This window comes from Argiope bruennichi, chromosome 4 (genome assembly GCF_947563725.1).
Source record: "Argiope bruennichi chromosome 4, qqArgBrue1.1, whole genome shotgun sequence".
NCBI lineage: Eukaryota > Metazoa > Arthropoda > Arachnida > Araneae > Araneidae > Argiope > Argiope bruennichi.
The window spans coordinates 126,213,438-126,239,109 of record NC_079154.1 but is presented as its reverse complement, the minus strand read 5'-3'; the positions used below and the strand labels follow the sequence as shown (position 1 = coordinate 126,239,109).

The 25,672-nt window shown below is 33.1% G+C and overlaps 1 long non-coding RNA gene across 1 annotated transcript; it reads left to right on the top strand.

The window, feature by feature from the left end:
- The first annotated feature begins 2,172 nt into the window (after positions 1–2,172).
- Positions 2,173–25,542, top strand: LOC129966634 (uncharacterized). Its single transcript, XR_008784283.1, has 4 exons — positions 2,173–2,387; positions 7,240–7,472; positions 13,784–13,975; positions 24,858–25,542. It is a non-coding gene; the product is annotated as an uncharacterized LOC129966634 (long non-coding RNA).
- The last annotated feature ends 130 nt before the right edge of the window (positions 25,543–25,672 follow it).

Here is a 25,672-nt window from a genome sequence, read left to right as displayed (position 1 = left end):
CCACTAACCTATGACTCGTAACTAATTTTTCTGTTAAGTATTGGTGCCTCTATTATCAGGCATCCATAAAATTAGTTTAGGTGTCATAATAGCATCGTAGTGGGACATGGGGGTCTCAGTTTCCCAGCAGAAAAGTACGAGAGATGCAAAAGAATATTAGAGTTCAATTCTCCTTTAAGATGCACTCTACCAATAAACAATTGGACACTTGTGATAAAAACAATTTATTCATATTCATTTGTTGGTATAGCCTCCACCTGAAGAAATTATAGACTCAACACTTTAGGGTGTGCTTTCCACAAATATTTGGCAGTAGGCAGGGGTATTTTTTTCACTCGGATCGGAGGAGACATGCAAGTCCATTCACTAATTTTGGACGGTTGCAGCACTCTTTAATTCGGTGATCCAACTCTTCCCAGAGGATTTCTATAGTATTCAACTCCGATCTTTGGGCGGGTCACTCTAGTCGGTTCACCTCATTGCCATACCAATCCATAGTGGACCCTCAACTTAAGGCCGGCGTTCTGGCATAGGAGTAGGACGTCATTCCCGTGATCTGGAGGTCCCGGTTCGGACATGGTTGTTCTGTGTTCTATCGGTGAGTTATGTGAATGTGCCTCCTTGTAAAAAAAGGGTTCAGCAAGCGAATGTGACGGATGAAGTAGCTAAGTCGTACTCTTGGCCCTAGTTGGAGTTACTGAAGAAACAAGAAATGCTCACACAGCTTAGGTCTCTTGCAGACCTTGTAATTCTTAAAATTACGAGGAAGCACATTGCCGTTTAGAATAGTGGAGTCGGCGCTGAGCTTACCATGATTGGAATAAAGGGTCCTAGTCTATACCACGAGAAATATTCCGAGATTATAATTCCTCCTCCACCAAGCTTTATTATAAGCACAATATTTTTATCGAAAGCGTTCTCCGTGCACTTCCCAAACCCATATTGTCATCCGACTGGACCTTGATCCATTATTCCAGAGAACCCATTTCTCACTAATCTAGGATACAATTCCGACTTGCCTTGCACCAGCACTGGTTGGATTTTGTATTCGAAAACTTATGCGCAGCAACAGGCCATGGAAGCCAAGCAAGTGGACTTCCATGTGTTTGTTGTTAATTAAATATATAGTAGTAGATGCTTATTAGAACACGAGTCTGTACGCCATCTGTTTGGTACAATCTACTTCTTAGCTGCATGGTCTGCTAGGTTGAAGTGCTTTCTGACAACCACCACTCACCTTCCACTACACACTTCCTAACCACAAAAGCTATGGGCGATTTTGGAATGTTTTAACTCACTATATACGCCTTTCATGGACCACCCATTTCAATGATATTGAGCAATTACGTCTTTCTCGAAATCAGGCAAATCTTAACTTCGTGGCATCTCCCATGCAGCTAATGCCATTGCTGGATCCTACACGATATTTAAGTACAGAAGATGTGACGTCGATCATGACCGCAGATAATCTCATTTACATGGGTACTCAAATACTTTTTGATAGATAGTGTATAATGTCAAGTTCTGTTGTTTAAAATTGCCTTCTGGATTGCGATTTATGTTATTAAGTATTTAGTATTTATTTATTATTACAATTTAGTATTTATCTCATCTTTTTGTTATTATTGTTGTTGATTTCAAAATTGTTTCTTAAATTCTAAAAAGTCCCGAACATAATAATAGAATGTTATTCTATCCTGGAGTTCTTTACCAGGACTTCAAATACTTTTTATAACTGTAGCCTCATTTGAGTTCATATCATTGGCGTTCTCAAGTCTATTCATAATCAAGGAAATTGAAAACCAAAATAAATAACTGATCTGCAATAAAATAATTTTAAAAGAAATATAGTTTATTGTGCTTATTTGTAAAACTGGAATGAAATTCTTAGAATTAAATGGAGTTATTTATCGTAACTTAATAAATAAAAAAAATCCATATTGCAAAGGCTGACGAAATTTTAATAGCATAAAAGTTTTCAAACAATCATGATTAGAACCTGGAACCATAGCTTAGGGAGTTATGCTCTAGCCCATTGATTTGGGCCGCTCGGGAGAAATTAAGTACAGAAAATAAGCCAGGCTGCAATTATATTCTTCTACTATAAAAGAAGAGATTTCAGATGCTTTTTTTTTATTATTATTTGTCTTTTTTCTCCCAAAGTATTGATAATGATCGGTATCGTGTTACGATTGAATAGTGACGTAGACATAGTGAAGACATAGTGGCATGGCTTAGTGAAGTGGATTATTATTTGCAAAGATTTTTGGTATAGTGATATCTCACTTCGACTTCCCCTGAATTTTGAAAAAGGAAACCTCGGCTGCCTTACGATTGAGACAGACTCCTGTTAATCTGAATAAGGGAATTTTTCTCGTGCTTCTATCGTAAGTTGTTTATTATATTTGGTAAATATTTAGTATGTTGCGGATGTTTTCTGATACTTTGCTTTAGGTTTGAACTGATAATTATAGGCCATTCTGAAAATTTTCGTTTTTTGCAACCTAATTTTTCTGAGAAGTCAATTTTTTCATAACCCTGCAAGTATTTTGCTGAAAATGAAAGTGAATAATGTGTGACGATGGTTTTTAATGTTCTTGTAGTTGGTTATCTATGGAATATTCATTCTCAACCAGCGTAAAATATGTATCCGCTTTTTTATGCAATTCTATTGAATGCCAAGGTGGTAATTGTGAACTATTGTTCTGAAAATTAATTTAATCTCATTTTCGACACTTTTTCGGCGTCTTTTGCGCATTTACTCTTCAACTCTTCTTATTTAAGCGAAATCTTTGGATTAAGCTCCAATTATTGGCTTATAACATTTGTTTTATTGTTGAAGAATTTTTAATTGAAGTCCGAATAAGAAATTTATCAATTAAAAGTTTCAACGGCATATCCCGATAACTTGCTTATCCATTTGGATGACAACCTTTAAGTTCAAAAACTTTTATGATTAGATCAGTATGTGCAATATTTAATTCGCAAATGCAAAACGGTAACTTTCTAACTGCATTTTATCCCTTCAGTGAATCTATCTGAATCTATAGAATTACGAGAATTTGAAAAATCAAATTCAAACATATTCCGACCAATTTTTTAATAAACCTTCTAATCTCTCAAAGTATATTTCAATTATAACTGTTTATTTGTTGCATTTTTTTTTTTTTTATCTCGGCTGGGTTTTTTTTTTCTTGAACTTTGAAATCTGTACTTAAAATGGAAGTGTATATGTGTGTGCCGGAAGTTCACAGGACAGCCATTAGGACTATCAAATTTGGCACAGGTATACTTCATAAGATGAAAATGTTCAACTCCAAGTGATTTTATGAAACTTTAATTGCGTACTAAATGAAACCTGAATTTTCTTGGGTCATAATTTCCTAAAACATCGAAGCAAAAAATTTAGTTTCTGCGTCTTTTTAAAATTTAAAAAATCGCCTAAATTGTCATACAATTTTTCTGAATTTTGACAGTTTTTAAAATAACAGTATTTCATTATTGTATTGATATTCAAACCATTTGTATTGTTTCATCAAATAGCAATCGTGTGACTTTCATTTCTGAAAGCTTTAGGAAAAAAGCTTCTGCTAATCCTGAACCAACCTTATTGCCTGCATTACCTTAAAAGATAACTTGGAATTTGAAATAGAATATTCGGAAACTTAATTTTGAGAAACTTAATAAACCTTTAAACAATGTCATGGAATTATGCTTCATTAAGAACATGTTTCAGTTGAGGAGAGAATCATGAGCGTTGTATTTACGAGATTAAACATAAAACGAAAGCAATATTCCCAGCAAATCAATTAGTGGTTAGTTTGAAATACTCCCCAACCTGAAAGCGCCTGTATTCGTCATTGAGAATTACAAATCGCGATTATTTGGGCATCTGAAGCTGGAATGTTGCAGATATTGTTTTAACTTTAAAAATTTGCCTAAAACTATAATGTGAGCTTAGTAGCTTCTCTAATGAGTTGAATGCAAAGGTTTTATATGCAAGCCTAATGTTATTCTTTGAAGATAAATGGACCAAAACGAGCCATTCTGATGTCGAAAATGCAACGTATGATTACCAGAGAAAAATACCGCTAACTTTGTTGATTGGTCAATTTATGTAAAAATTTTGTGTGGAGTTCACATTTCAAAATCATGTGTTGCATTCATCCATTGCATTTCGTTCCTGAAAAATTTCAATTTTAAATGAAGTTTCATGTAGGGGCAGTTGAATGTTGGATTATGTCGCATCTAATAGGTTATATTTTGCGTTTTGATGGGTTTTAATTTATCATGCCATTTCTCATAGCTTATTATAATCGCTAAAATTCGAAGTAAAATTCTGAATTGTCATGTTTCAGTCATCCACGATTTCGGAAACTGTCTTTAGAAATGTCTTTATATGGCCATAATCGAAACTCGTTGATATACAACAATGTAACGTAGCTCAAAATTTTAAGATCTCGATTAAATTTTGGACCAAAACCATTCATAGAATACCTGTCAGAGTGCAACACAATAGCTATGAAGCATAAAAAGGTAGACGGTTGATATTTGGTACAATTTTAACATCTAAATTATCTGTGCCAAATCTTGAAACTAGTCAGTCAATGGGCTGACTGTTAGTAAGTTTATTTGCCTCTATGCAGGTGATAAAACAGCAACATTTTTATAAGATGAAATCTGGTAAAAGGATTCCGGATTGTTGAGGCAAGATTTTTTCTTTTCAGGTACCAATAAAACTATGTAAAGGTCAATTAAAGAATTTCTCATAATGCATGGCCCGTCGCTCGCTTTACCAAGGGGCACTGTGAATAGCTTTGTGCTTGGGGCATCCACGGATAAAAAGCTACTTGCACAAAAAAATTTTTAAATACCAAAAAATATCTAGTTTGTGAGAGCAAAAAATGTGAGACTTGTCCACTAGCTAATAAAGAACAAATTAAAAACGAAATTACAAATGAATTTTGCAAAAACAAATCTTATTTGTGTATTTGCTGAATTGTAAATGTAATTTGAATTACATAGGACAAACTAGTACTGAACTAAGTAAACGAATAAATCGCCACAGATCTGCTATTAAAAACTTTATTAAAAATGAGTCTTTTGTCTATGAGCTACTACACTTCCAATGACATAATTTTGATAATATTAATATTTACATTCTGGAAGATATATTATTGATTTAAACAGAAGATTAGACTGGTAAAATATCTATATATGTAATTTAAAAACATTGTTTCCTTATGGACTTAATAGTAATTTAAATGGAGAAGGTTACGGGGATTTGGATAACATTTCTATTTATAACAAACTTAACATCTTTAAAGACTTTCTAGATGAGGAAAATAAGATTTAAGAGGAAAAGGTAGAGGTGGCACTTTTGATGCAATATCCGAGGAATTTCAGAATTTTTGTAACTTGATACTTAATAACGAGAACTCTTAAAATTAATAAATTTCTTTTTGGCTTTAGGAAAAATAAAATTAGATGGTTTATTAATAACAAATTTGAAGATTTAAAATTTGAAAATTCTTCCACTAATTTCGTAATCCTAAATCGAATCCAATTCAAGCTTAATATAGGAAAAAACGATTTACTATTTAAAAATAAAATTTGAATAAAAAGTACTGTGTAGTGAGATTTTTGGATATTTGCTTCGAAAATCTAAAGTTACCTAAAATTATGCACAACGGTAAAGATTTTTTTCCTTTAAAGGATAATGCAATGGTTTCAATAGCATTTTGTTATTCAGCAACTTTAAGGAAAAGAATCTGCAACTATAATTACCATAGCAAAAGTTTAAATAAGACAAACAAAACAGATTGTAATTGTAACAAAGAAATTTATAAAGATTATATAGATGCTGACAAAGTACATATTATAACAGGAATTTGAAAATTAGATTCCAACTCCAGAGAATTTCTTATTGAAGCAACAATCTCATTAAAAACTTAACTACTAATGAATTTCCCAAAAACTTTTGCAATATAGAAGTTTTTATAAAAGGGTCTGTTTAATTTCCGACTTCCTCCAGTTTATTCTCTTTGAATTTTAACTCAATAGATGGCGCTTCAATTATGATGACGATGCATTATGACGAAACGTGGTAGGCGTGTATAGCTTTAAACGCGGCAAAATTATATTTAGTTTAATTTATTGAAGCGTAATTGCACTGACAAGTCTTTTTTCCCCTCACGCTGTCTTTTCTTGTTTAAATGAATTTGGTTCTATTTTCATGTTTTTTTATTTGCTGTGTTCTTAGTTGGATTAATTTACTTGTTATTGTATAGTTATTTTTAATTTTGTGATGCTAATTTTATCTCCAAAACCCCATTTCCTGGGTTTTTTGGGTCCCGAGGGGTCAGTTTGTTGGAAGAAAGTCAGGCCCCTCACAGAAAAATCCCTGGTTTGAATCCTTGCCTGAGGGTGACCCTTGAGAAAGTCTTTAGACCGGATTCATTAAATCTTACTTTTTTGATTCTTTGGCTGTAAACTTAATATTTATAATTACTCTAATTTGGTTAAGTTCATTTGTGTTTTAGTTGTAGCAGCGTTAGCACTCTCAAAATATAATGTATATTTTATTGTATAGATTCTGGAAATATTATATAGGTGAATTTTTATATTGATTATTTGGATTGATAGTTTCTTATGAAATCTGGTATGCGATTTTCGCACAAAAATTGAATTTTAACAATTTTAATTTCAGTCGACGAAAGCTTACATTATCGGTTCACTGTACTATTGAAGTACAAAATGGTCACATGCGGAACTCAAATATTCGTGGTGGTTAGACCTTACAATGGTCCACGATTTTAATGCTAGGGCAGGAGGATAATATCTGTATTGGGAATTTCTTGAAGACGCTTCCGCATGTTTTGGCAAGCATTTGTTCTACATAAAAAAACACTTATTTAGAATCGGCTCAACACCAGTATGCTGTCTTTTTAATTCTTTATTAATCATTTCGCAAACGATGAGTAACTCGTGCATCGAATTACTAAATTTTTAATTTTTAATCTGCAATTAAGTAAAAATATAAATTTAAAAGGCAAATCACTAAAACGCTTCACTACCCAAATGCTCTTTCCATAGAAATTAAAATAATGCCCCAAATAAGTTGAATCGTCTGATTAGCAAAATTAATGTGTCAATGGTTTTATAAACTGAGATCCCTTTAAGGATCATGTAATTTTCTTTAAATTGTGAACAGCTAAAACACGTTTCCGTTCTTTTCAGGTTATTCAGTCATCTCATCTGCTATTGCCTGGATACTTGGTGTGTCGAGAAAATCCACATAAAAATGTACGGATTTTTATAAGATTTACTATGCAAAAATCGACAAACACCAAGTTAATGCCAATGAGCAATGGAGGCCGACTTCCGTAATTATCTGCTGGTGTTATTCTAATTGCATCAAGGATAAAAGTGGATCACGAGATGCATTGCGCTTGTACGGGACGGTTACAAATGTAAGTAAACTGAAATATCATTATTTTTCTTAATTTACAATTTATACTTTGTAATATTATACTTCATCTGAACCTTTAAGCCTAGATGCTGAATGTTATATTTAAGCAGCTTAATTAAAATTGTCTCCTAAAATTACAATATAATCATTTGCTAATGCTATTTATTGACAATAAAATCATACCAAGTACGTTACTACATGAGTTTGCTGCATGTGCTTGGCGGAAGTGTTGATTTTTTTTAATTGCGACTCCCTGTTTATTCTTACTTTCTAACATATGAATTGTAAAATACTGCAATCGTCGAAAAATACTAATTCGAGACTTTGACCACCCCGATTATGAATAACATTAAGTTTGTTCGTCTGTGATAGACAATTCAAAAATACTTGGCGACAGACGGGTGAATTTAGACTACGGTTTTTACATACGATTTTGAAACGGGTGCCAAATTATAAGCAAACTCCGTTCTAAAGAAATCTGCCCTGCTGTTTAAATATAACTTCAAGAGTTCGGATGAAATTTAGTACAGATTTTAATACACTAGTGTTGCTTTAAAACGGGACGTTAATATAGCTAAACTAAACTTGGTACAGGCTTAATACCTATAGGTTGTAATAGTAATTTCTACTATTACGTTTTTTTACTTGGTACAGGCTTAATATCTATAGTATATCTTATACTACTGTCCAAATTTTGAATCGGATCCATCAAGGGGTTCGAGTCGATTTTTCGGTCTATAATTTCAAAAGCGTGCAAGCATGATATATAAAATGTGGTTTTGGGTGAAACTGATTTCAATCGGTTGGGATAAACGCATCGGTTTTTCGGGTACTATTAACCGTATGCCAGGTATTAATGGGGACTCTGTAACATCTTTAAAGAATCTATCGTGTTATCCTAAATTCATTTCGAAATGTATATTTCATAATTGTACGCCAATGCTATGAAACATGTTCTCTGGAATAACGTCTTAGAGTATGCGAAAGTTTTGGTGACCACTTCAACTGGTTCTTATATATACGTTTAAGAATATATTTCATTCTTCAGGGTTGAAATAAAAGTTGTAAATTGTAGAATAAGATATTTAAATTTACCGCTACTCCCGATAATTTTACTCAACTAAGGCAGTCCAGCCAATTAGCAACAGGCCGTTTCAGTCATAAACTCTACTTAAAATCGCCCTTTCAGTATTTTCAATTTGTTAATAAAATTAAAGTTAAATGTTTCAAAACTTAATTAAAATCCGAAATGTGCTCAAAATAGTTAAATGATCTGTTGTCATCTAGAATGTTTTTAACCGATTTAATTCAGGAGTAAACTTGCACCATCTTAGTCAAATACCGATGAAACTGCTCATGCACTCCACTACAATTGCACGCAGTGATGTGCTCTTTCATACATAAATTATATAATGAATTTTAAAATGGATGCGGCTTTTTTAATATTAGCCGCCTTTGTTGACCAGCTGGGTCATCAGGTGTAAAACTCCCAAAATTCAGTTAAATATTTATGTGCATTGGTCACTTAATAGCTTCTTCAAAATATTAAGCTTCAAATTTACAGTTCCATAGCTCGCATTATAGAAGCTTTACATTTTGTTCATTGTAATATCTAATTTGCTGTCATCTCCAATTCGCCGTAAGATTTAAATTTGAATTTGAAATGAAAGAACTTCAATAAATGTGGACTTTTTTACTGAAATCAATCATTTTTACATTTTTTAATTACAGAAAATCGAATCCCTCAGTATTGTAAGCTTGCATGTATCGCAGAATATTTTATATTCAGTATTTGAAAGAATTCAATGAACTTCTGATTCGTCAAATTCAGTTTTGTCTTCTAAAAGACTTCAATGACGCAAATGTTATTTCAATTAATAAATGTACATCAGAACAATTACGAGTTCTAAATGTTAATTCTTCGATCCTGTAAATCATGGTGAGTAAAATTATCTTGTGTCTAACGGTTGTCTTCAGAGATCAAGCCTTATCAAGTCATAATGCTTTGAATATCAATATTTTAAGATTATCAATTGCATTAATTTAGACAATCTGCCTTGGAAAATCGGAGCCCTGAATAGTATATTTTAAAGTCAGAGTTTTTATAGAATAGGCGTTCAAACTTTCATAACTTAATACATTTTAATTGCAAAAGAGTGGAACTTTAAATATTAATGTCTCAAGCATATTTTATTAAATGACTCGTATAATATAAGATCAGTAAAAAAAAAAATAATGTATAAAATCTGCATAAACGTAATTTATAGAAATATTTGATTCAAACTATATAAAATCTCATTTAAATTCGTGTATGCATCTATTAAAGTTGTAAAATTAGCTGTTGGGCCCTAATTAGTGTGGATATCCCATGAGTTAAGTTATATATACCTTAAATAAGAATGAATTATTAAATTGATAGCCATTTTAAATCATCGCAAATCCTTTTCTCGTATTGCTTTTTAGAAAATATCTCATTTCGTATTCTATTTCATACAGGCAGAGATGCCTAAAAATGCTAAAAATCGCATTTTTAGGTTAAAATTTCAGAAAGGTTTAATTCAGTCTTTCAAATGGAGTTTTTGCCAGCGTAATTGCAACATTATAATTAGAACTACTTATTTCAACGCACTTTTCATTTCTTTGAGAAATAAATTTTTAAAAACAGTTAAAATATTTTCTTAATTCATTGAAAGTAGAAACTTGTAAAATAAGTTAACATTGATATAATTTAAATTTTTTTTTTAACTTTAAAATGATGTAAAAACCATTTGTGCTATATTTTCGGAAATCATAGAGGAGATACCGATATTTCATTTCATTTTCAGTTAATGAAAGTTCTGATTAAAATTTGCACTTTTTCCCGAAATGAAATTCCCTCCCACTAAAATACATTATTGACAAGTTGACTAGTTCTGGGTCAAACGGTTTTGCATGTAGAACGCATATATATTAAGTTAGCATGAATAGAATATAAAATAGCGCGTGATTTTTCTCGCGCTATTTCATTTTCTAACGAAAGTCGTAATCTTCAAGGCACAACCATTACGCCGATTTCATTAAGCTTTACTTTCTCATACAAAGTATTGTAATTTGCAAAAAAACTCAATTCGAAATTTTTCACAGATCTTTTCTGATATCTTTAAATCCAAATATCATTCTTGGCATTATTCCCGTTTTTCTGTGAAAATTCAAACGCTTTGAGCTAAACAGATGAATTTGGTACGGGACTTGATATCAAATTTATAGTTCTCTCAAAATTTGAACAAAATCCAATCGGAGAAAATTATTCCCCAGATATCCGAGTAATACGGACGCAGTAAATAAAAAAACTTAAAGAACCTACTCATAGTTAAATGCCAGCCAACGTATTGTTTGATACACAGGTTTAGCACCTAAATTGTAGATTCAGATTAAATTTGGAATCAAATTCGTCTCCAGATTTCACTTTTTATCAGTCTGTACTTTCACATGCATATAAACGCAATAATTTAAGATCATATACAAAATTCCATTTCAAATTTCGATTATATCTGTCAACCGGTTAGCAACCAGCGGGAGTAGTTCCACGAAATTTTGTCACACGCTCTCAAATAAGTGTTATTCCAGAGAACATCAAATGTAACATGTGCAGTTGTATCTTAAGCGTTAAACATGTTATGTATATGCAAAAACTTTCTTAGACAAGTCACTTTAAAGCACATGTCGTTTAATTGACACCCTTGGGGCCGGCAATATTTTTCTTGGTGAAATTCGACTTAAAATGACTTGCTTTCAACAATGTTTATTAAACTTAACCTGAAAAATAACGAATGACAAATTGGTCTTTTTACCATTGAACCAAACTAATCCTAATCAAGCTCAGAGAACGCCTTTCATGGCATTAGTGTACTATAGTTACGAAATATTAACTTTTGACATCAATTTGCTATTCTTACTGAATCTGTCTTGTGTGCTTTGGCGAGTCTTTTCCGATTAATCCTTGGCATGAGGTAAAGAGTATTTGAAAATTTAATTTGTTTATATGCAATTTTCCTACCGTTTGAAAGACTACACTTGTAGTCACAATCGCATACCAAATTTGTAACACTCAAATCAAACTAGCATGTTTCTGATAGTATAAATCAACAAACCGTCAGCCACAAGTTGGATTTGGCTCAAAATTTCATATAGATGTTAAATCTGTGTACCGAAGTTGATCTATTTTTAAATTCCATCTTTGTGATTACCGCGTTAGCTTAAATTCGAACAGACATCCACTGAACGGATTTTGTTCAAAATTTGACTGAAATCTAAATCTCGTGTAAAAACTGTGTATCCGTTTTTGTTGGACATTTGGAAAAGATCCATACAAAAATTTATTTCGGATCCGTATTTTTATGGTGTCCTTGTGTTTTTCTAATTCCGCGCCATGATCTCAAGTAAACAAACCGATTCGAACCCGACCTTTTTGCAAGTTTCGTGATTTGTGGTGGCAACAACTGCAATGCAAATTTTGCTACTATTGAAACTCGCCTCGTGTACGGCGGAATATGAGAAGTGGTTTAAGCTCTTCGGTCGAGGTGGAAGATAAGTTAAATGTGAACAACTGGTTTGTTGCTTCGCCATTTCAAGACGGTTTCTTTCAGTTCGTTTAAATATTAGACAGAAAGGATGAATAGTCCGAATCTGTTGACCAAGATCTGGTAATGTTAATTTGAACTTTTATTTTAACATTTAAAGTATTTTTATTGCACCAGTAATGAGCACATTGACTTTATACTTTACAATCAGTAAGTTACTTTAAGGAAATTGCTTTCAACTTTATGCCTTCTCGACATAAAATTTCACTGTCAACTTTGCTAAAATTTAGATTAGTTTACTCAGGGGAATAAGTTTTTCATACGTTTAGCTTAAAGCTTTTTCAGTTCTTTCATAGATTTAAGGATGGAAGAACACGGACGGACTGATATAATTACAATTTTTTTTATCTAATTCAATTTCTAAAATGTGGAGACTCGTCCATCTCGAGTTTAAATTTTTCGACAATTACAATACTTTCACTGCTACGAGAAAATGCCAGTTGCGCCGAATATTAATATTTTGTAACTATTGATCACCAATGCCATGCAAAATATTGGCGTATTTTGTCCAAGGTTCTGTTTTATGCGAAAGTATAACGTTTATTAAATGAGTTTGGAGAAGGCTATTCCAATTTTTGTTGGATGGAAAAAAACCCGGTCTTTATATAGTCAAAGTGTCGCCTGCTCCATTCCACACTTCAATTTTTAGAGCTCTGAAAATATAAAATTTCGATATAGCCCCAGAATTATCCTCTGGACTCATTTCGTCGTTTTTCTCCAATTTACGTACATATCTAACCAATAAAAATGTTGACGGCTTAAATAATAAATAATATTTTCATTTAGTATGATAAAATCTATTTTATCGAGTTCGAAGAACTGGTCACCTTGGGTGGCTAGAGATTTCTAAAATCGCAAGCCTATTGACATGACATTTGCAATTCGAAATAACTGTTTGGTATATAACTCTGTGTACAGATAAGAATCAACTGGACGGAGTCTTGCAGAACTTTTCTCGCATACTTCCTGCTTAATTGTCACACCCACCCCTTCACATATAATTGTTGAACTTGGACAAGATTGAACTCCACGGGTGCTCAACTTTATTTGCAACACCTGTATGAGTCTTGCTCTTGAAGTAGAGAATTTTTTCGATAAACCATATATTCAGAAATACAGAATCTTTGTACGAATGAAGCCAAAATTTAGCAGAACTTCAATTTTAGTACGATCACATAGACAAATAACATGAGACGTTTATGGCGCTGCGTTTTTGAGTCATCACTTTTATATCCGTAGGAAAGTACAGAACTGATTAAATCTAAATAAACTTATTTCGAAATTTTACATTTGTATTCTATACTTTAAATGCTAATTCTATATACCAAATTTGATCTAGGCTTTACGTTTTGTAGTTATCGTATTCATTCGTTTTCGCATCAAATTTTGTAGAAATCTAGCGATATTTACAAGATATGGAAAGACCACATACCAAACTTCATCCACCGAACTTGGTTTGCAAGTGTTCAAATAAGTTACAATTCCGAAAATGTGTTTCAGATGCGGAATGGCTTAAAGCGTAGGTTCGTTAAAAATCTGGTGTTCGAATTTTTTGACGTTCACAATATTTTATTATAGTCCAGACATGATTAAGTAATGTTTGGTAGATTAAATTTTATCTCGTTAAACTTTATAATACTTTAATTTTTCTCAATCTTCCATGTATAGAGGTTTAAATAAAGATTTTTTTTAGGATTCTTGGTTCTTTCATTACAAGTATATATACTGCCAGCTGCTCTCCGAGGAACCTGACCAGATAAGTTACATAAGGATCTGTTCCTGAAATCCCAAGTTTCAAGCTTCAACTTGTTTGCTCTTCCTGAGCAGTTCGGAAAGTTTCTTCAGAAAATCCAGTCCAGATCCCAAAGGAATCGAATTTAACACGGTAATGTTTTTGATTTCAAAAATATTTCTAATGGTTTAAGATTGTCTGGATTATTTAAGAAATCTTCATAGTACGTTATCCAAAATAGGAAATTTCTAAAGATATTAAATTTGAGCAAAATTAGGATGTGCAATTAATACTTGAAGAGCTTGATTATCTATAACTCCCAATTGTTGAATGATTATCTTTGCAAGTGCTCTAATATTTGATCAGACTTCTATGGCAGTAGATTTTTCAGTCTCAACGGCATTTCAAACCTGATCTTGTCAGCAAAAAAATTGCAATTTTCTTTCGCAGTTGCATGCAAAAAATCTTGATACAAAGGTTCAAGTAATTTCGATTCGCTCTTGTCCATTACATGTCTAATTTTCGGTGTTAATCCTAAGTGGTATAAATGCAGTTCATTGCGAAGTAGTATAGGAATATTTTTCCAGTTCTGATGGCCCGGCATACTTCGATTAAAAAACGGCGATTCAGCCTCTTGTCAAGCGACTCCTCTTTAGAGTAAGTCGCTGGGAAGGTTTTTGTTCAATGGGATATATTTTGGAAATTTTAAAGGAAGTCGGAGCTTTTTTTTTGCATTAACTCCTGGGGAAAAAAATGAGCTATTGTAGCCATTTTTGAGGATATTTAGGGAATTTCTGACAAATGAACTCGGATGTTTCAATATTCAACTTCAGAATTCTGAAGATTGTCGGAATTGATTATTCATAGCGTTTCTGAATAGGAAGTTGTCCCAAAAATCCTCAGCATTACAATAAGAACAGTAGTAAATAGTTTTTGAGCATGAATCTCTAAATTAAGGTTGTAGTTAGAATATAAGCCATTTGATGCTTTGACATTGAGGACTTGTATTGCAACAAAATCCTGATTCTTATTATCGAAGCAATCCTTACAGTGTATTTGAAAGCAATGTAAAAAAAAATTACGATTATGGGTGCAAAATCGAACTTGTGTCTATTTTCTAACTGGTGGAACATGCTTCCATGAGGCATTTGGCCTTTATGTTGGAGAAATTAAGTCCTCAGGCTTTCGTATTCGGATGGCTATTCAGGTTCCAGTCATTTAAAGTGGGAAACATCGGGAAAGTTGGATCTGATACCAATAACACTCGCTTAATCATCTTCATAACACTCGCTTAAAAGAAACTCTTTATATTAATTAATATAAAATATCTTTAGAAGTAATGCTCTCAATGGATTTCCCCATTTTCTATATGGAATTCAAACATACTTAAATAATCTAGGAAACATTTACATTCTTCCTCCCCCCCCCCAAAAAAAAATCTTCATTCCATTAAGGTTAGAATTCGAAACTAATCCTTCTATAATAGGCTGCTCCGAGCAAACAACCCTCAATGCATCAGTAAAAATTCTATTGTCTGTGAAGAATACGATATCATATCTTGTGTTTTGATAGACCATGTAAATATAAAAACATAAATTTGAAACCGTTTTAAATTATAGTTAAGTACACACAACATACCGTTGAATAAAAGAAACTCAATACTTTGAGCACCGAACGGTATTAGATATTTAATTCGTCCGATTGAAAAAAATTCATTTCAATACTTATGAAACTGAGAATAAAATTGACTTCAAGTCATCTGACTTTTTGCCTTTAAAGACTTAATTCATGATCTTCAAGCAATAATTTTTAATTTCAGAGCCGAGAATGTAAATACGATGCATGTTAAGTGTATGCAAATTTACACACGGTTAAACTGAATAAATGGCGACATTAATTTTGAAATTAAATACTCAAATTTATTAACTTAAAAGCGGATATTAATGGTGAGTATCGGTAAAAATTCGTAAATTGTGTAATATTTCCCCTCTCGATTCCATTTTTCTCCTAGAAAAATATTGCATCAGAATACGAAATGCTAAGCGTTTATTTTCAATTGTAAGAAAGTGTCACTGAATTACGATTCCGAAATTGGAGTTCAAAAATTAATATTGTGTCTACCACAATAATACAAAAGTAAAGACTTGGAATTAAGATGGAAATATAAATTTTTCGACCATTAACTATGCGCCTAATGCTCATCTTTCTCAATATCGAAATCTTTGAAACTTCAAATAACCAGTAACAATGCATTTAGAGAACTGAATGTAAAATGACAAGAACACAATTCTCAATCCACTCTTGCAAAATCCTTCATCAGTAACATTAGGTGCAGGAAGAATGTTTCATTTACATAAAATTGCAAATACTTCAATGAAGGAACTTTCACCATTATATTTAATTCACGACCAGAATCTATAAATTTCTAGTAAATTGCACTTCATTCTATCAATGTTGCCTACTTTCTCGATTTATCTTCCTGTATCAGAGCTTGAAAATAAATATTTTGTATTAACCAAACCCGTTTCACTAACTTTCCAGTAATCGGTGTTCAACAACCCACATCGATTCACTTGATTTTTTTTTATCCGAAGGTCCCGATTTTAATTGGCAATCATTTTTACGCTCTCGCATATGTAGTATAAAGTATAACAATCGCTAAAAATTCGAACTCGAGATGGACTCCCCTTCCCGTTTCAGATTCACATGAATTCGAAAAACCTTTTGGGGAAACTTCCCTCTGTCTGTGACAAAACTCAAAACGTCTTTGAGCTAGGCGGTTGAAATTTATGTCCTTATACGGGATATATAGATTTCTATCCAAGTTTGAGAGAAACCCATTTAAAGGAAGTCTGTTCAAGCATGTTAAAACGAAAACTGAAAAACGAAGAGAACTAGATGGGTAAAATTCAGTACAGAGATTTAACCCCCATGTAGTATAAACCTTCCAAATTTTGAGCCAAATTTAATAATGGCTTGACCGTCTATCTGTACTTGTATATGCGGTAACTCAAACGCGACAATTTAAATATATAATTTGGTTTATGATTTGGAGACTTCAAGTTTAATTCTGTGTTGAATTTTTTCAATCAGCTGGAAAAATGCGTCTTAAACACAAATTAGACTTTTGAATACTATTAACATCAGGCCAGGAATAAATGGGCAAATCACTCGCCAAGGTTATTCAGTAAATACTAAACTCACGCCAAAGTTAATATTTCATATCTATTGAACGCCAATGTCATAGAAGGCGTTCACTGGTGTATCCCCTTTATTAGAGAACGAGAGAACGTTTTGAGGAGGCCACTTCCGCTGGTTTCTTAAGCGTACTAAATTCGTATCGATTTGGTGAAGGTAACGTCCCCATTCGAAAATTTATCTTAAACTCTATCGGTCTTAACAGTTTAAGTATAGTGAATTTCATACTCAATTTGTTGAATACAAAAATTAATATAACATTGACCTTTCATTAATATTACATTTACAACTCCAAACCCTGATTGGCACAGTTTGGCCATATTTGGCTCTTTAATGAAACCATAGCTTGTCAGTATACATTTGCAGTGGCGCATCTTGGCACAGATCTGAGCCTTGCGCCATGAAATCGAAACTCGATAACTTTTCAGCAGATACTTGGACACCATTTCAGTGGCAGAAAGTTAAGGAGAAATTTCATTTCTTTCCCTCGTTCCAACTCTGAAGTATAAAGATGGGTTTCTTATTTTAGAAAGATTCAGATAAAAATAACGGGAAAGTGCGCGCACTATTAGGATTAGGTATTTAATAGAAAGGCTTAATATATTAACATTAAATTGGGAATAAAAAGTTTAGGATAGCACCCTCCCCTCCCCCTTTTTCTTAAAAATAGGACGGGCTAGTTACCAGCCGGCTGGTGAGAGGGTGGGAAAATATTCGTAACTATAAATTCAATTTCTCCCTTGACCCCCCCCCCCCCAAAAAGAAGCTTAATTTATACTTTCAGTTTTGGTAGTGTGGTGGAAAAAAATTGAAATTTCCCAATGAAAACATATCGAATGATAATGTCAATCTTTTTGATGCCTAATTACGAAAGCACACCAGAAGTACGACAATGCACATTATTTTTCCATGTAGTAAACATAGGCTTTCAATAGTCACTTTCATGTTAGGATGAGGCTCATTGAGTTAGGATGAGGCTCATTGAGTTAGGATGAGGCTCATTGAGTTAGGATGAGGCTCATTGAGTTAGGATGAGGCTCATTGAGTTAGGATGAGGCTCATTGAGTTAGGATGAGGCTCATTGAGTTAGGATGAGGCTCATTGAGTTAGGATGAGGCTCATTGAGTTAGGATGAGGCTCATTGAGTTAGGATGAGGCTCATTGAGTTAGGATGAGGCTCATTGAGTTAGGATGAGGCTCATTGAGTTAGGATGAGGCTCATTGAGTTAGGATGAGGCTCATTGAGTTAGGATGAGGCTCATTGAGTTAGGATGAGGCTCATTGAGTTAGGATGAGGCTCATTGAGTTAGGATGAGGCTCATTGAGTTAGGATGAGGCTCATTGAGTTAGGATGAGGCTCATTGAGTTAGGATGAGGCTCATTGAGTTAGGATGAGGCTCATTGAGTTAGGATGAGGCTCATTGAGTTAGGATGAGGCTCATTGAGTTAGGATGAGGCTCATTGAGTTAGGATGAGGCTCATTGAGTTAGGATGAGGCTCATTGAGTTAGGATGAGGCTCATTGAGTTAGGATGAGGCTCATTGAGTTAGGATGAGGCTCATTGAGTTAGGATGAGGCTCATTGAGTTAGGATGAGGCTCATTGAGTTAGGATGAGGCTCATTGAGTTAGGATGAGGCTCATTGAGTTAGGATGAGGCTCATTGAGTTAGGATGAGGCTCATTGAGTTAGGATGAGGCTCATTGAGTTAGGATGAGGCTCATTGAGTTAGGATGAGGCTCATTGAGTTAGGATGAGGCTCATTGAGTTAGGATGAGGCTCATTGAGTTAGGATGAGGCTCATTGAGTTAGGATGAGGCTCATTGAGTTAGGATGAGGCTCATTGAGTTAGGATGAGGCTCATTGAGTTAGGATGAGGCTCATTGAGTTAGGATGAGGCTCATTGAGTTAGGATGAGGCTCATTGAGTTAGGATGAGGCTCATTGAGTTAGGATGAGGCTCATTGAGTTAGGATGAGGCTCATTGAGTTAGGATGAGGCTCATTGAGTTAGGATGAGGCTCATTGAGTTAGGATGAGGCTCATTGAGTTAGGATGAGGCTCATTGAGTTAGGATGAGGCTCATTGAGCCTATGTAAGCGAAGTGCAGAATCAAATTCCACAAATTAGTTCTATAACTCCAAAAATGTCAATTGAATACTTATTTGTGCAGTAAAGTCGCTCGGCTACTCTTGATAAGTCCTCCAGTTATACAGTTTCTGATCAGTTCTCTAGATGGAAATAATTCATAATTCAATGGAATTTTAATTTTTGCCCATAACCATTTCTAATTTGTTAAATATTTAGCAGTGGTTCCCTTTTAACATCTTCATTGTCAAAGAATGTATAGAATTCTTCCAAAAATTGAGCGAGTTCTATAATTATCGATGCTTTTAACTACATATTTAACGTCAATACAAATTTGCGCTACTCTTATTCTTGGAGGATATTGACATGCGCTTATGTTGTGTGGTATTTTAAGTCTTTGAAATAAAATTTACTTCGATATCAAACTTAATTTTTCCCTTTAAAAATAGTTTCACTAAAATCGCTCTTCTAAAGAATTTAAAAAAATTTATGTATTTTAATGGCTTGTGAAAAATTCCCAAATCTAGTTTGGCCCTCTGTTTGATATAAAATTTTTCAATCTTATTTCATGGATCATCTGTTAGAAATAACGCATCTATACTTATATATAAAGCTCAATGTGTGTGTTGGCGATCTACAGAAAAGACAATTTGACCTACAGCTACCAAATTTGGTACGTGTATACCTTGGAGTTCGGAAATGTGCACCTGGGGTCCCTTTTTTTTAAAATTTTAATTATTAATTAAAAACTAACTTTCCCGCCAAAAAATCTTTTCATTTTCCTCACCGCCTAATGAGTAAGGCTTCAGCATTTTTTCCCCACGCTAATAAGGCTTAGGCTTAACATTTTTTGGCCGATTATTTCAAACGATTCTGTTTATTTTCTTAATGTTTTATGCATTTAAAATTGAACATTGTTAATGAATCGATCTTTCAGATTCATTCTGAAGTACTTTTGAATTAAAATAATACAGAATAAAGGAAATTAAAAAATTTTAATCTGCATAGCGTTACCCCAACTGGCGTAGAAAAATTCACGCATTTGTGTTACCGTAACTGGCATTGAAAATTCACGTATGCGCATTGTGTTCCGATTGTTGACAATATTATTAACGGATGATTCTTGATTTAAATTATTTTTAGGTTAGTTGCATGCTTTTGTAATTACGTTGTATTTATGTTAGTTATATATTTTTTGTACATGCTTATAGTTTTAAGTACATCGTTTTTTAAGTAGTTTTTTAAATCTGTTTTCGACCAATTATTTTATACGATTTTGTTTATTTTCTTAGTGTTTGATGCATTTAAAAGTAAACATTGCTAATTTATCGATCTATTCATGATGAATCTGTGAATTTTGTTGACAAATTCTTGAGATATTACTTAATTTAAGATATTCTTTAGTGCCCATAAAGTTTAAACGCTCAGTGACTCTGTTATCAGTAATCATATTATTAAAAAATGCTTTGTTTCAGTAAAAAATATATTAATTGCAGATTAATTCTTTCTACTTTAATTTAAAGCATAAATTCTACGGGAGCTATCGGAAAATTAGATACATATTACGTTATGACTGAAAGCCTTTATAATATTATGAGTAAATTATATGACTATCAAAATTTGAAATTTTAAAATATTTTGAAGAATCTATCCAAGTTGGAATTGCGTAAAATGTTTAATTATTAAAATTTTAAACGAACATTAAGATTGGCGAACCGGCTGGTCGCCAAAGGCGGCTAGTTATTAAATATTTGTAGGTGCTCAAAGTTATTGAATTATTAGGAATCATAACTAATAAATCAAGTTATTGAGGAAACAAGCATTATGAAACCCTTTCAAAATTCGAAAAGTAAAAGCATGCCCCAATACAATTTTAAAGATAAACACATTAGCTATAAATTTCTAGCATTTGTTCGAGACGAGTGCCTCAACATTAACCATCGCAGTGCCTATGCAGCAATTCGTACGAGTCGGAAGTTCTTGGCTACAGCCTTTGATTTTTGAGGGCAACATTTCTTTTAAAATTGCAGCGTTGAATTATATTAGGTAATCAGACATCGTATAACAATTTGCTTGATGTAAAAAAAATGCATGTTACATGTAAATGCTTAAATTGGCAGGGAGAGTTTACTCAACTGCTAACATAGTCTCTAGTAGACTTTGAAAGTCCTATATTTTATCAGGCTAAAGTAGCCTTAGTTCATTTTCAATATTTTGGATCTGTGCTATTGATTGCCTACTTATTGGTGCAGTAGTTGATGTACTGGATAGCTTCAATAACTTTTCATGAAGCAGTCTTCAGTTGTACTGAAATGCATTGAAATTTCTCATTCTTCATAACCATTTCCGAACCATACTACTCGTTGTCAGAGGAAATAGAACTGCAAAGAATAGAGCACTTGTTTTGGGTCATTAAATTTTTTAATTCTTAAATCTATAAATTGTTCTGTAAAGTTCATATTGGGAAGACAAACTTTTGCCATTGATTTTGTATTCAAATATCTGGTAAAATGAATGCAGCGATAATTTAGATGAATGTTGGTGAAATTTTTCATAATTTTACCCTATTTCATTATTCAATTTCATGTGCTTTCAACTTTTATACTTTGTCATTAATACTGCATTATCAAATATTAAGAATATATTGTGCAATTTGAAATATGGGTTAACTTTCTAGGAACTTTTAAAGTAATGCCTATAAAAGTTACTACAATACATTAGTGTTAAGTTTTTACTACTTTTAACTTAGATAAAAAAAAATATATAACTCCTTATTATTGAATAAGTAGTTGGTATGTTTAGCACAGCGAATTCGTTGAATCTTCTTATCCATTGAGAGGATTTTTCTAAATATTGCAGATTAAATTCTTTATATATTGAAATCAGTTTTTCTGTGGAATCTTTTTATACATCTAATTTCCAATTACGCTTCTTATATACCCAATTCTTTGGATCAGTGCCTTCAAATTCTTGCTTGCTCATTAATTCTTGGCCCCATTTGCATAACTTTTCTGCTTATGTTGATGATACAAAGAAATGAATCTTGCCGAGTTCTTCCAATTGCTCTCTATCGATTTCACCTGTAGAAATAACTCGCAGATTTTATTTCCACATTTGCTAGTCCATTCTGAAATGGACCAAATTAATCAAGCAATTGTAATGCTTACTGCCTGGTTTTAAGTCTTAAAAGTATTCTGATGGTACAGGCTGTTAATCTGGACTCCTTCAATAGGAAATAATGGAGTTGTAAGATTTAGCATACTTTTATGAAGATTTCAAGATCATAAAATCTAGAATGAAATCTATTGCATAACATTTTCGTATACGAAGTATAAAGAGAAAGAATAGTTACTGTCAAATTTCGAACTCGGGATTTTGACGAATCTCCTCATTTTAAATTTCCTTGAGTTTGAATACATTTTTGGAAATTGTCTGTCTGTGAAAACAAACTTTAACTCTTTGAGCTAGACGTTTGAAATTTGGTATAAGGTCTTTACACCAAATTTGCAGATTTCCATCAAATCATGAGCAAAATTCTTTAAAGTTCGTCTGCCTTTCTGTTCGAGTTAAGACATTTACAAAAAGAGTTAGATAAAACTCGGTAAAAATTTAACATCTCTAAGGTAGACTGCGGAATTTCGAGCCAAATCCAACAAAGCTAACTGTCTGTCTGTACTTCCAGAAACGTGTAATTGCTATAATTCAAAAACAATCATTTAAGTATATCGAATAAGTTGCAGGAATTTGATTACAAATGCAACTTTGTTTCAATCGGTTGAAGTGTCTAAAGCATTAAACCAATTTTTGGAGACTATTAACGCATGTCGACGATTAATTGCCAAATACTTCGCCAAGAATGACACGATCGATACAGTAGATGCCAAATTCAAGCCAACAGTTAATTTTTCGTTACTATTGTGCATTATGCCATACAAGGCCTTCTCTGGCGCAAGTTTATTGAAGTATGTGGAAGTTTTGGAGACCACTCCTGCTAGTTTTATAAGCGTAATGGAAAGCTGAAATTCACATGAAGTCTTCATTCCAGTTCTGGAAACTTGGGTAGTTTGTCTAATCCTGGGTCATATTTATAAAACTGCAGTCTTTGTAGAAATGGGATATCCAAAATGCAAAGAATCTAAAGAAATCGAATTCTTACTTTCTTTTAACCGAGTTTCTAACAGTACTCTAAACGTTATTGAAGGGCAACATGGATATTCAAGCTTAAAATAACTGAAAGTCTTATTTTTTCAATAATTATATAATCTGGTGCAACCTAAAATCCTAACAATGCATGCCTATCTGGTTTAATTACAGTAGCTGCCTTGTTTTATTTTCGATTGGAGTCTGAGTTTTAAAATCCAGTGTATTCTTTTTTTATGGCAACTTTCAATTTGGAACTTTCATCACTAATTTGAAATTTGTTTTACTATTTCACTGTTATAATGCAGTAACCTATGTATTATCGTCATTCTATAGTCTCAGTATGGGAAACCTACATTGTCTACTTCATCAGTAGTGATGCTACTGATTTCGAGAGGCTTTGGCATGTTTAATCGTTCACTTTTAGGTGAATTTCATATTTAATACTATTGCAGAAATAGATCAGTGGATATGTAGTATAAGTGAGAAATAGATGCTTTATTCTATGAATATTTCAGAACTCTGAATGCAGCTAACATAGCCGAGTTGCACGCATAAATGATAGTTGTAGACACTAACACATTAGCAGTAGGCATCTCGCTCTGTAAAGAACACAACAACGTTCGGAGTAAAACTGAAGAGCGCGCTTTGCGTTTAATCTAAAATTAGCTTCTAGAGCTTTATATAAATTTTCTTAAACGGCTTGCAATTACCAAGGGAACACTTATTGGATCTCTGTTCTTGAAAAGTTTAATTCTCCATAGATTGAAATATCCCCCGTTTTTTCATTCTTATAAAGCATTTCGCTAGACTTCCGCTATTCAAAATGGTCCATTTTAAAATTGCCCATCGGTTAAATTTAATAACTTCTTGGTTTTATGCAAGTTAAAACGGTTTCAGTTTATTTAAACATGAGCCTTTTCTTTCAATAATAGATTTCTATAACAGAAAATCCAAAGGTAGTCTCTGAAATACATTGTTCTGTTGGTAAAAGAAGCGAATTACTCCCAATATACTTAAGGATCTTCGAAAATTATACCGAAATACATTACTAACTTTTTAAATTCATTATTTCAATTGAGTAAAAACTTTAATGAAATAAAAATATTTGTCCAGCCCTTTAAATTTCTTTAGATTTAAGAACTATAAGGACGAAGGATCTTAATCTGGTGAGGAATTTGTATGAACGGAATGTGTAGAAATTACTTGATGCCATGTTTCTCCCCCTTTCAATCGTCAACAATTCTAATGCTAAAGAATCGAAAACGTAATGACCAATAAGGTATAAGAGGTTCGGGAAAGGGTTGGCTTAAGACGTCATCTGGCATGGATGAAAGATTACCAGGTCCGTCTTTCAATATCCCTTACGCAACATGAAAACGAGACTAATTTTACCGATCCCAGAAAGATCTAGGATAAATTCAATATTTCAGTTCTGCGCGATTCCTCTACGTGCCTTTTTATGTTTAGGAATTGCTGAAGGTTGCAAAGAATGAAAGATTACATTAATTTTCACTTCTGTGACATTCTCAGGATAATGTCTTGAAAATATCAGGTTTTTGAAAAATTATGATATGGTAAAAGAATTACGGTTATTAAATTTCTGATTTCAGGAGATCAATATCGATGGTCAAGATATCTTGCCTACACGTTTTATGCCAATACCTTCAAAATTCAAAGTGTACATCATCGATGGAGTTGAAAATCGTATGGAGATATTGACAGCTTTTATAAGGAAAACTATATTTAGCAGCAATGTCACTCAAAACGAACTTTTTAGGGATGCAGTTAAATCTGATATTGATCCTGAGAGAATTTGAGGCCATCCTCCGAAACTGAAGGACTTCTGCACAATCCAGGCTGTCATGGATGATGCACTGATGCTCCACCAATCTGCTCACTTCATGCGTGGGAAGTCTAACCGTGAACTACCCGAGTGGATATTATCATCGTCACCAATAATCATGATGATTCTATATGCTGCTTCTTGTAGAAGACAATGCACCCACGAATTTGGACAGTGCTCTCTGCATTGGAAAACGTATTTTATGAAAGTACTCCAGAAGTGACCGCGCAAAGCATCTCTTCTAAATCGGTAATATTTTAAATGGGATTGTAGGACGATTGTGAACAGTTTGACTACTTTTGTAATAACAATTTCTCAAATATGGGCTAGAAACTGCATTTTTCAAGGCTACATGAAATAAAACTGAATTATATTTACTTCTGCTAATTTATTCGTTGTCAATACAATCAGAAACTCATTAACATAACTCTTCCTATTGTAACGTTACCATGTCAACTATCTTCTATATTCGACGTCAAGGCAAGGAATAGCTAACAAAGGAAATAGCGATGCTTCTTTGCTTAACGCAATTCTCCTTTCTCTATAAAATGCTTAATTATATTTTGGAGGACATTCTTTCTC